The sequence below is a fragment of the Diabrotica undecimpunctata genome, chromosome 3 (assembly GCF_040954645.1).
Source record: "Diabrotica undecimpunctata isolate CICGRU chromosome 3, icDiaUnde3, whole genome shotgun sequence".
Lineage (NCBI taxonomy): Eukaryota > Metazoa > Arthropoda > Insecta > Coleoptera > Chrysomelidae > Diabrotica > Diabrotica undecimpunctata.
In genome coordinates, this window is record NC_092805.1 from 6,632,794 (window position 1) to 6,645,706 (window position 12,913).

The window sequence follows — 12,913 nt, forward strand, 5'->3', positions numbered from 1 at the left end:
TTAGAAAGTCAAGCCGGCGATATTTTCTTTATGAGAGTTCTCTATGTCGAAAGTAACCGGATGTCGTCATCTTCACTTATTTTCATTTTTAGAACCTATTAAATTGGTTAGACGACCTGCCCAATAAAAGCAACAAGATTCTTTGCGGTGACTTGAATATTAATTACGCTGTTGCTTGTGCTACCCAATTATCCTTGGTCAATATATTCGAATCGTATGGTTTCACAATGCACGTTAATTATATTACAAGAATTACTAAAACAACATCTACCATAATTGTTTATATTGTCTCAGATTTCTCACCCCGTGATGTACGCTCTACAATTATTAATGCAGGACTATCTAATCATGAAGCAGTATATACCAAGTTTAACACTCTTAACAAGCAATCCTCAAAAACCCAACGTTTAAGTAGGATTTTTTCCGCTCAGAAGAACTTTCATAAATTCCAAAATTTGTGCTTGACTTCTGGGTGGCACTTTCCCTCTATGGACGTAGACAATAAGGCATTTACTTTAATTACAATTAAGTCAAAACATCACAGACCCTAGACTACCAAAGGTGGCCGAATATCAGCCAAGAATATGTGTTCACTACTGTACATCAAGAAATTTACAACCAACATCTTTGTCATTGAATATATCACCAAGTACAGAGAAACCTATCTACAACTTATCAAATCAGCTAACAAAATGTACTATCAGAATCGTCAGAAACTCTAAAAATGTTGCAAGAGAAAGTTGATCCATAATAAACGATCTCTCCTCAATTCAAAAAAAGTCTTGAATTACTTATTTATAAAACCAGTTGATAAATCTAAACTGATTCAAACAATCAGTAGTATCAAAAGCCCCATTCCTGTAGTACTGATAAACTATCCATACAAATTTTCTTAAATCTCCCAAATAATGTTAGTCCTGGTCTCACTAATTAACGATTCCTTCGAAAAAGGTATATTTCCAGAGTACCTAAAGGCAGCCATTATTATTCCTCTTCATAAGGGTGGTGAAAACTCTAATGTCTGCAATTATAGACCTATTGCCTTACTACCGGTCCTATCCAAAATTATTGAGAGACTTATAAAAGCCCGACTTAAGTCCTTTCCCGTTGAAAACAACATTTTATCACAAAGTCAGTTCGGTTTTTTATCTAATAAATGTATCAGCGATGTTTTCTGTACTACATGAGGTCTATCAAGCACTAAACAATAATCTTTACACTAACACTGTTTTTTTTTTTGACTATTCCAAAGCTGTTGATTGTGGAAATCACGACATTTGATAAAAAAAACTAAATTTCTACGGAATTCGGGGTATCTCTTTGAGTTGGTTACAATTTTACTTGAGGAATAGAAAACAACTAGTAAGAGCAAATAATACTGACTCTAATAACAGAAGCATTCTATGTGGAGTGCCACAAGGTTCAGTACTGGGTCTTCTACTTTTCCTATCTTTATAAATGACATCACTAACTGATAAATCGATGGTAATTTTTTTCTTTTTACTGATGATATCAGTATTACCTGGAGGAACTCTTCTATTGCAACTCTTCATGCAATTTTAACTTCTGATCTACTTAAAATAAAAACCTAGTCCGACTCTAATTTACAATCTTTTACAGAAACCTTAAATGGTCCCTTCATATCGATTTTAAGTAAGAAAGTAGCCTCAGCCTGCTATGCAATAAAATCTGTTTCGAAGGAAATCAATTTAGCATCTTCCAAAATAACATATTTTTCTTTGTTCAAGTCTCATCTTGTACTCGCTTCGGCGGTACATATACTAAAATTGGAACGATACAGAGAAGATTAGCATGGCCCCTGCGCAAGGATGACACGCAAAATCGTGAAGCGTTCCACATTTTTAACGGATGATTAAACATAGATTGGAATGGTGGTTGGATAAAAAGAAGTTACTTCCAGATTTGCAGTTTGGGTACAGAAAGGGCTGTGGTACCATAGATGCACTTGCCACATTGGTAACGGACATTCAGAACTCCTTCTCAAGTAATATTTATTTACCGACAATAGTATTAGATATAGAAGGAGCATATGATAGTGTTTGTCTCGATATTTTAATGGAAAAATTAATAAAAAATTTTCATGTTCCACCACAATTGGTAAACAAAATTTTTCCTCCGTACAATATGTGCTATCTGCTATCTCTAAATATAAGAGCTGTAAATGAATGTTTGATGGAATTTATTTGCAAAAGTAAGCTTAATATTTAACTGTAATTAGAATCCTAACCTCTGTTTTACCCCATTTGTTATTACCTTTTATCCGTGACCCAATCTAGTTTGTCTTAAAAGCAATGTCTTGATGGGTCCCTAGACGAGAAACGAGTGTCCATGTTTTATCTCTATCCTATCCTTAATAATAATTTTAATGCTTAAAATTTGTAATGCTACTTAAGTTTGAAATTTATATTATCTTTTTATTCTTTCTGGGTAGAAAATTTTCATGTTGTGACTGGCTGTATGGCACTTGCCTATGCCATTAAAAAAAAAAAAAAAGTCTCATCTTCGATATGGCCTTCCTTTTTGAAGTTGTCCTTGCTGCCCAATCTGATGTTATTTAAATGCCAAAAAAGAGCAATACGGTATCTTTTTGGTCTCAGTAGAATAACACATTGCAGAAGCTACTTCAAAAATCACGGGATTTTAACTCTTCCTTCTTTATATATTTTAGAAACTGCTAAATTCGTAAATTATGTTTTTCCAGTAAGACTACTCCACCAAGAAATTCAACTTTTGATGTGTATATGCCGATCCCGTCCACTGAGTTAATAAAGAAATCTATATTTTATTTAGCAAAAAAATTATACAACCATCTCCCTGTACCAAATGTTCATTTAATTCACATTCACCCACGTTATATCCAAATAAACGACGGTGTATTCTTGGAAACAAAATTTTTTTATATCAGGCAAATACTGATGCCTCCATTTTAGAAGATCAATCCGATCCATCATGGTCAAATCAATCAAAGAGTGTACTATGACACGATTACGAATAAAGTACAATATCAGTATTGATCTCCAATCTATATTATATGTAATTTTTACCCAGAAAATTTGTTGAAGATATCACCGAATGGACTAACATTTAATATTGCTAAAACTGCCAAAATACGTAAGAAACAACTACTGACATAACCATGTATATATTTAAAACAAGTTCTAAATATATATACAAGTAACAGTAAACGCATGCAAAGTATGCATTCCTTGTAATTGCTAATAATTAAATATCTAATAATATTACTCAAACATCATTTCTGTCAATATTTATTAACTGTAAAACCAAACATTGCTAATTATTTTTATAACAACCTAAGTTTTTCACGCAATTTATCTACAAGTCGGATGATTATGCACTCCTAAACAGCAACATCAGTAGCTGACACTCATCTATTACTCACACCATTTCGGCGAGATATCGGTGCACGTTTAGCAAATTGTTTGAATATTTCGATGAAATCCAAAGCTTATTAGCCGACTATTTTATTCTTTATGGATTAGTTGTAATAAATATTAAGAATTTCTTAATATCCCCTGAAATGAACAAGAAAATTCCTATTTTACCACTTTTATACTTCTGGCGTGTGTATTTATCTTTTATCACTAGTAAATAAATCAAATGTGATAAAAAATTAACACAATTAAGATTAATTTAATATATAAACTACTACAGCGTCTTCTAATAGGGATTACCGAATTTTGTCCATTCGTAGCAGCTATATTGTTAACATATGTCAAATTTGTTGTCATTTATTTAGTTTGACGCTAAATGCCACATTGGACTTTCTACACGAGCGATTTGACGAACATAACCAACTCCGTCGGTCAAATTCAGACTGATTTATGCACCAGAGTCATGCAAAATTCGACGTTTGAATATGCGCTACCAGAAAAGTGGCGGCGGATCTTTGAATCAAAAAGACATTGATCGTATTATATGGTCCCATAGATTCCTCCAAAAATGTAATAAAAGATGCATTTTACGAAAATTCCAATGCATCTTCTAGACACATTATTTAGGAGTTGCCTCACCACACGCGCATAGTGTGATGAAGTACTATCTTGTTACAGTCGTTTATATTTTCATTTGGGATATTGTGATTGTGTGAAAGTTTCAAATAATTTTTCGTATTTCGACCTCTTTAGGTCTCCTCAGAGCGGTATAGCCACTGCCCTGAACCAAAACAAAAATCTTTCCCTTAAAAAAAATTTTTTTTATTTAAATGAATGTGTCTCGGCTTGAATGACCATTGACACAAACAATATTGTGTACAATCATTACAATAAGCACATGTTACTAATGGCTACAGTTAATCTATAAGCTCAGAACATATGACTAAATAATACAAAAGTTTTCTTAATAAGTTATAAGTTAAAGCTAAAGTACATGGACAACAAGCGGTCATATTCTGTTGAACAACTGAACGTCTTTCAAGAAACCAATTAGGTTAAAGACTTGATCAGGTGAGTTTAAAACGTCTTTGATATTTGACTTAAGTTTACGTTGCACTGTGTTTTGCGTACCGGGGACACTCGATCAGGACGTGTTTCATTCACAGTTAATACACTTGAGCAGATTTGGCAATTGGGCTTCGGCTCGGACTTCATTAAGTATTCATGTATGAGTCGGGCATGTGCTATTCTTAATCTTCGGATGACAGCTTTTTCTTTTCTAGAGATTGTTGAAAGTTTAAATTTTTCAACAGTCTGCCCTCTTGATTGTGTTCCAGTGGGTTTGCCAGATATGATACTGTTGTTGCTTGCAAATTTGCTTTAGGGCATTACGGATTTGAGTGTTGGGCTTTTGAGAATTGACTGTTTACACAAGAAGCTTGCTTGGCTACTTACACATTGAAAAAGGAGTGCACTGTAAGTCCTATGGATTTCTTGAACTAAGGGATGCTGAGAGTATAACCTTTTTATCGATTGTAGTGACGACAGGGAGTCTGTGCATATTGCTTGGTTTTTATCATCTGTTTTTAGTTTTTTAAAAGCTTCCAGTACCGCATAATGTTCTTCAGTGTACACGCTGCATAAATTCGATTTTATGATTTTATTATTTTATCATATTTGGTAACGGCACATCCAACGCCTGTTTCGTTTTTGGAGGCATCTGTATACAGAATTTTTTGAAATTGGTTCTTGCTTATGATTTCTGTGAAGTGTTGTCTTATGAGAAGGCTTGAGGTTTCATGTTTACTGTATTTTAATAGAGAAGTGATTGAATGTGGGATTGTTATTTTCCAAGGCGGAGTATCCGGAATTGAGAAGGGATGTGTTTTATTAAAATCGATGGTTTTTCTTAGGTTAATTTCTGGATGTCTATTATTGATTGGATCCTTTGCGGGGTCTCCGAAGCCGATGTTGAGGTAAGTACCCCATGTGTACTTTGATAGTGCCTTCATGATATTGAGTCTCTTCATTGTATTGCCCTTTAATACACTAATATGCTGTTTCCAAATTAGCCTACTGTCAAACGTTAAACCAAGTATTTTGTGATAAGTAACTAGTTGCAATAGAGTTTCATGAAGGGTGATAATTGGACTTCGTGGACTGCGAGATCTTCTGCTAAACCGTATTAATTTCGATTTAGCCGCTGAAAGAGCTAATCCGGTTTTTTTTTTGACCATTCGATATGTTGATTTACAGCGGTGTGGAGCACGTTGCATGTGGCAATTGTACTTCTTCCCTGGCAATATAAAATAAGGTCATCTGCGTGTATTAAGTGCTTGACTGGCGAATACTGGAACAAATATCATTTATTGCAAGAATGAACAGTGTTGTGCTGAGTACTGAACCTTGCGAGACTAAATCAAATAATTAAAATTCCTACAATAAAATATAATTGAAATGGTAGTTACTCAAATTACATAATTTGAAGGTCATCTGGCCTCATCATATGGCTAGTTGCAATTACTATACAGACGTAAGTAATAACCACATTTTCAATTTAACAGTCAAAATTTTACCTTTTTTTTTTTTCATTTTTAAGTGGTTATACTTTAAGGTTTCTCACTGATGATGATCTGTTGGAATCGAAAGCGTTCTGGAAATTGATAAATCCTTTTTGGATAATTTTTAAAAATTTTGATAATAAAATTTTATACAATTTTACAGAAAGTAATTTTCACTTCATTGTATTTTTTTTTAAATATGGAATACAGCCAACCACTGGAAATTTCTCTTTAACAAATTTTGATTGAATTAGATTTGGACATATCCGAACCAAGTAAAGTATTATTGTTACTATTTCCCAATAAATCTAAATATGCCAGACTATTTAAGTTTCCCTCATTGAAAAAGAAACCAATAATTTTGCTTATTATTCCAGCCCACACATTACGTTTTTCTGGATACTGTGTGTGGTATTTACGCATCCAAAGAGGATTTTTACTTGACCAGTATCTACAATTATGTCGATTTACGTTTCCATTAATTAAAAAAGTGGCCTCATCGCAAAACATTTGAAAATGTTATTTAATCTACCCAAGGCAGCCCATGTGAGACCTATCCTTCTTTGTATTTCAGTTGCCTGATTATCTCGGCCTAAGCGAATCTCATGCCCTAGTTATTTCTAAGCTATTACTTGATCAATGCTATGACTCTCAATCAGAATTTTACTGCTGACTACAAGGTTGGTCATAAATTTTGTCTTTGAGGTGTTAATTTTAAGACCAATGGTTTTTGACACCTTATAGAGCGTGTGCAGCATCTTTGTAGCTTTATCAACTTTATCAGATATTAAAACGATGTCATCGGCAATCATAGGTGGTTCAGATCTTCCCGCTTTATATTAATTCCAATGTTATCCTCCCGTTCCATTTGCTTGAACATATATTCAAGAACAGCTGTAAACAATTTAGGGGAGATAGTATTACCCTGTCTAATTTCACGTTCTATTCGAAACTTCTTGGTATCTTCATGAAGGCGAACACAAGCTGTACCAGTTTCGTAAATACTTTTAATGAAAGCGATATATCGGTAGTCAATGCGGCAGTCAGCCAATGTTCGAAGCATTTTATGATGATCTATAGTATCAAACGCCTTTTCATAATCTACGAATATAAGAAAGATAGGCTTGTTATACTCTGTACACTTTTCTATTAGCGTTTTTATAACTTGTAGATGATCATTTGTTCCGTATCTGGAGCGGAACCCAGCCTGTTCACAAGTCGTTTTGTTATTATCTTCATGAATAGTTTGTATGTATGGGAGAGCAAACTAATAGGTCTGTAGTTGTTTAGGTCTGAAATGTCACTATTTTTGTGCATTATGGTTATTATTGCATTATGCCACTGGGAGGGGGTTACGCCTCTTGTCAAACAAGTATTAAACATCTTTTTAAACACATTTACTAACGTTCCTCCTGCTTGTTTGTTTTGTTCAATGACTATCCCATCTTCTCCAGGTGATTTAATGTTTTTCATCTCCGAGAGAGCTGATTTTATTTCCTCTGTTGTGATATCTGGAATGTCTTCTGAGCCTACATTTTAAACTTTTGGTATTTGATTTTGATCAGGATCTGGAAGTTCTCCTCGCTTATACAATTCTGAGTAAAAATCTTGAGCAATTTTTTAAATATCTTCCTTATTAGTTGTAGTTTCTCCTTTTTATTTACAAGTTTACAATCCGCCAATGGCAGGTGTCAGGCAGGGATGCATATTTTCGCCAACTCTGTTTAATATCTACAGCGAACACATTATGCGAAAGGTACTAGACGGATGGAAGGGTGGAATATCAGTAGGAGGTCAAAAAATCAATACCTTGAGATATGCAGATGACACTTTAATAATCGCGGCAAATCAAGAAGAAATAAAAGACATAATGAGACCTCTGGAGGAAAAAAGCAAAACATATGGACTACAGCTAAATAGGAGTAAGACAAAGATCATAATGGTAGACAGAGCTCGGAATAATCTTCAACACATTAAAGAAATTGGGGGATTTGATATAGTAAATATGGCATAGGAGTCACATGGTCACGTGGACCTTAAAAAAGCAGATAAAAATTAACTTTACGCTTTTGAAATGTAGGTATTCCGCCACATGTTGAGAATATCCTGGATTGATCATCGCACTAACGTACCGATATTAGAACAACTTAAAGTAAAGGATAGATTACTTAAACAAATACAACAGAGATATTTGCAGTATTTTGGACACATTGCTAGAAGAACAGGTACGATGGAAAAACTGATAGTCGAGGGTAGAGTTGAAGAAAAGAGACCTAGGGAAATATCTCCAAGGCGTTGGGTAGATCAAACAAAAATACTGATTAACCAAGGGTTACATGAAGCCGAACAACTAGCCCAGGACAGAGAAGGATGGAGAGAAATCGTGCAAAAACTGTAAAGGTCTGATAGTGTCACCACATCCCAAAAGGGGTATTAGGACTGAGGAAGAGGAGGAATCCGCCAATGAAAAAGCAGAAATGCTGATAAAGAGAAAGAACAAGAAGAAGAAGATATTACATGTTTCTTGTTCACTTCTACGCATATCACCCTGTCCTAATATCATTAAAATTTCAATTTATTCTTTTTTAGATATATGATCCATTGTAACTTTAAATAAACACCAACAATACTAATTTATTCAAACGTCAAAGTTGTTATTGTACCAGTCACAGCCATCTAAATTTATTATTTTAACTTCTTCGAAGATAATTTAAAAGGAGAAGTAACTTCGAAATTATGGCATTTAGGTATAGGAAACATTACATCAAAAATAATCAGTATTTCTTAAGGACTTTAAAAGGTAAAAATTATACAGGATGTTCTATTTGTAATAACAATGTTAATTAGATTTTCAGAAAAACTCAAGATCTGACAACAATGTAAACACAACCATAATATCGACCGCATCACAATACTTATTCTTTACACACCAAAATATATAAAAAAAGTGCAATGTTTTCGAGATAATTAATAAGGCGTTCCATACTTAAAACTCGCTCTGTATATACGGTACTGAGTTATAATATAACATATATACTTCATACAGTTTGAGCTTAAGCTTTTCAATTTGTATCTGATACATACCGTTGAATCCATTTATTTTGCTGTTAAAAGCTCCGTTAAAACCCATTGAGTTTTTCCCAAAAACAAAAAGCGAAAACGGTTCTAATTCGAGCGATTTCGACAGTTTTAACGCTAAACAAATGGCATAGGAGTCACATCCTGCCCACGACAGCATTTCCATTTAAAAAAATCTTTCGGCCTACACCTATGTCCTGTATTTAACAGTTTTATCGTATCGTTCGATCTAAATTTGTGTCAAAAGCATTTAGGCTCATTGTTACCGAACTTACACATGTTGAAATCGTAATAGATGCGATAAAATAAAATAGATGGATTCGAAAAAGTGCCTTTATTCTTGCCACTTGAAGCGCGAACGCTCGTTTTCATTAGAATAAATTGTGTCACCCGCATTTGTGTTTCGTTACCCACGTATATAAAAGGATCGTTTAAGTTGTCACATTGAAATGCACCTTGTTTTCTATATGAGATAATTGAAAATTACTAAATTGGACACCAATTTTCCCTTGAAAGGTTTTTTAAAAGGCGGTAAGCACGAACCGTCGTTTTTTACAATTATTACTTACAAGAAAGAGTGTATTGTGACAACAATTCTAAAATGGTTTTGTTAACTCATATAATTAAATTTACAGAACAACTGATTACAAAACAATGAGCCCTATAAGTGACTTGTTGAAACTGTCATTAAAAATCATACATCTAGCTCCGTCACATAAAATTTTCTCCTATTTCCTTTTCTCTTCCTTATTGATATGTCTAGTTTACTTCAATTTTTAGCCTCAACTGATGTTGTTGGACCATCTTTTTCTCGGGCATCCTATAGCTCTTCTTCCAATTGGCCCTTTGTTTCATAACGATTTACAAAGTGGAAAATAAAACAACAATAAACTAATTTAAAACTTTTGTGGCTTATTCCCAAATAAAATAGGAATTGCTTTTAGATGCCACAAGAAAATAGCTCTGCCTAGAAGTATATTATAGATAAACCAATTGATATTTTATTGATTACCCAAAATTGTATTGTAGGAAGGTTTAGTAATGGCAACATGACTAACATCATGGGTAGAAGCATACAATTTAACAATAAAACACTGAAAACTTTTGTTTTCAACTTCTTCTTTTTCAAGTGCCTTCTCCGCTACGGAGTTTGGCAATCATCATTGCTATTCGTATCTTTGAAGCTGTTGCTCTAAATAATTGGTTAGATGTGGACTTTAACCAGTCTCTTAAATTGCGCAGCCAAGATTTACGTCGTCCCCCCACGCTTCGTTTGCCCTGAATCTTTCCTTGGATAATTAACTGGAGCAATCGGTACTTTTTTCCTCTCATCACATGACCAAGATATTCCAACTTTCTTCTCTTGATGGTGATCAACAGCTCCCGTTCTTTGTTCATTCTTCGAAGAACTATACTATTTGTTATTTTGTCTGTCCAAGGTATTTTCAAAATTCTTCTGTATATCCACATTTTGAAGGCCTCTAGTTTATCAGTATTGCTCTTGTTTAAAGTCCAAGTCTGTACTCCGTACAGCAGTATCGAGAAGATGTAGCATCTAACCAATCTCATTTTCAGGTTTAAGTTATTGTCATGACTTCCCAGAATGTCCTTCATATTAACAAAAGCAGCTCGAGCTTTTGAATTCTAATTTTTATTTCTTCTGTGATGTCATTGTTGTTATTAACGCTTGTTCCCAAATATTTATATTTGTGCACCCGTTCGATTTCGTTATTGTGAATGTACAGGTTTGCGTTAAATCTTTGTTTTTTTGGAATAATCATGAATTTCGTCTTCTTGACGTTCATTGTTAACCCTTTCTCTTCACTAGCTGTGACTACCTTGTTTAAAATGGCTTGCAGGTCTTCTACTGTCTCCGCCATTAAAACCGTATCATCTGCGTATCTAATATTATTAATTGGTTGGCCATTAACTTTTATCCCAATCTCTTCTTCCTCCAATGCTTTCTTCATAATTTCTTCCGAATAGAGATTAAATAGCATTGTTAATAGCACACATCCTTGTCTAACTCCTTTTTTAATTTGTTGTGCTATTTTCGATGCGTGCGACTGCCTTCTGATTATAATACAGAGTAGATATTATGCTTATATCGCGAGTGTGAAACTGTTTAGCTTCCAAGATCTTTAAAAGTTGGTCATGCTTGACGTTATCAAACGCCTTGTTGTAATCAATGAAACAAGCAAATACATCTTCAGCGAGTTCCATATCCCTCCCGGAATCCAAACTGAGCTTCTCCGATATCTTCTTCCAATTTTCTGTAAATTCTATTGTGAATTATTTTAAGGAATATTTTTTAAGGTGTGGCTCATCAGACTGATCGTGCGATGATCACTGTACTGCTTAGCATGTGCCTTCTTGGGAAGAGTGACAAAGGTTGATCTTAGCCATTCTTCAGGAATTATACTGTTTTCATAAATCTTGTTAAATAAGTCTACTAACAAATGACTTCGATCTTCGTCTATCAACTTTATTATATCCGCTGGTAGCTCGTCTGGTCCTGGAGCTTTGCTATTCTTTGATAACTTCGCCGCTTGCATTACTTTTTCTTTGCTTATTTCTGGACCTGTCTCCTCTGGAACATTATCACAAGGAGGCTGCCTTTGATCGTCAAACAGTTCTTCTATGTACATCTGCCAATGTTTTAGTTTCTCCTCTGTTTCCATTATCATGTTCCCTTGTTGGTCTATAAGTATTGTCTGCTTCCTGTTTCTATTGTTTATCATTTCTTTAACTTTCTTGTAAAGATAGAACGAATCATATTTGGCTTCCAAGTTTTCAATCTCCTTGCATTTGTTTTGTAACCGTTGTTTTTTAGCGTCGCGGATTTTTCTTTTGATCCCTGTGTTAATTTGCTTATACTGTTCTTCATTTTTGCCTTTCGATAGTCTTCGAGAATTCATCAATAACAAAATTTCGTACATGATCGATCAATTCGGTACATGATCGTTTATAATTATTTCAAACCAAAAATCACTGATACTCAGTCGACGCCATATGTTCATATAAATATAGTATTTCGTCTATATGTCAGATATTGTTGCATGATACATCAAAGAGAGAGAATGGTACAACAGAGAAACAGAGTAACCTTAATTATTACACGTTGTATTTAAACGTGAATATATCCTGAGCAATTTATAAAGTCATGTTTTTTGGATCGTTTTAAATCTCGCTTAGCCTAATAATGTTTCCATTTTTTGTTCTATCCCAGTCAAATAATTTCTTAGAAACTCTCATATATCTCTAAACAAAACCTCATTTGAGAGTCGTACATTATCGTCGTAACATGAATATTTAAGATTCGTTCCTCAGACAAAAACTCGACTACTCCGCAACTTTGAGATATATGTGTCGTGTGTTTTTTACTATCCAAGTCTGTATACACTGAGAATAATCATTTGGTCGTTTGAAGTTGAAAATATTACTTTGTACATATATCTTTATATATATATATATATATAAAAATATCATGTCTAGATGTTGCTCCACGCTAATAAAGATTCGGATATACAAAAATAAAATGACGTTTCTTCTTCTTCTTCTTTTGAAAATAAAAAATGATTGAGTAAGTTTTTACAACTTCATTGTAAATTGTGACACAAGAAAGCATAGTAGTGAAATATTACTATAAATAACATTCAAATCAATTTATCGGGTTCTTCTAATCAGCAAGATGACAGATAAGAAGTAAATTCTTCATATTATTAACTGCTGAGCATAGTGAGCATGTCTTAAACCTTAAAAATCGCATAAAAAATACTGGCTTAGAATTTCAAACAAAAATAATAACACCTACATATATCATTTACTGTACATTCTATCTAGTATCTATTTACAAGTCAA

The 12,913-nt window shown here is 33.8% G+C and overlaps 1 non-coding gene across 1 annotated transcript; it reads left to right on the forward strand.

Moving 5' to 3' along the window:
• Window positions 1–1,757: 1,757 nt before the first annotated feature.
• Window positions 1,758–1,864, forward strand: LOC140437936 (U6 spliceosomal RNA). Its single transcript, XR_011950418.1, has one exon. It is a non-coding gene; the product is annotated as a U6 spliceosomal RNA (small nuclear RNA).
• Window positions 1,865–12,913: the final 11,049 nt, after the last annotated feature.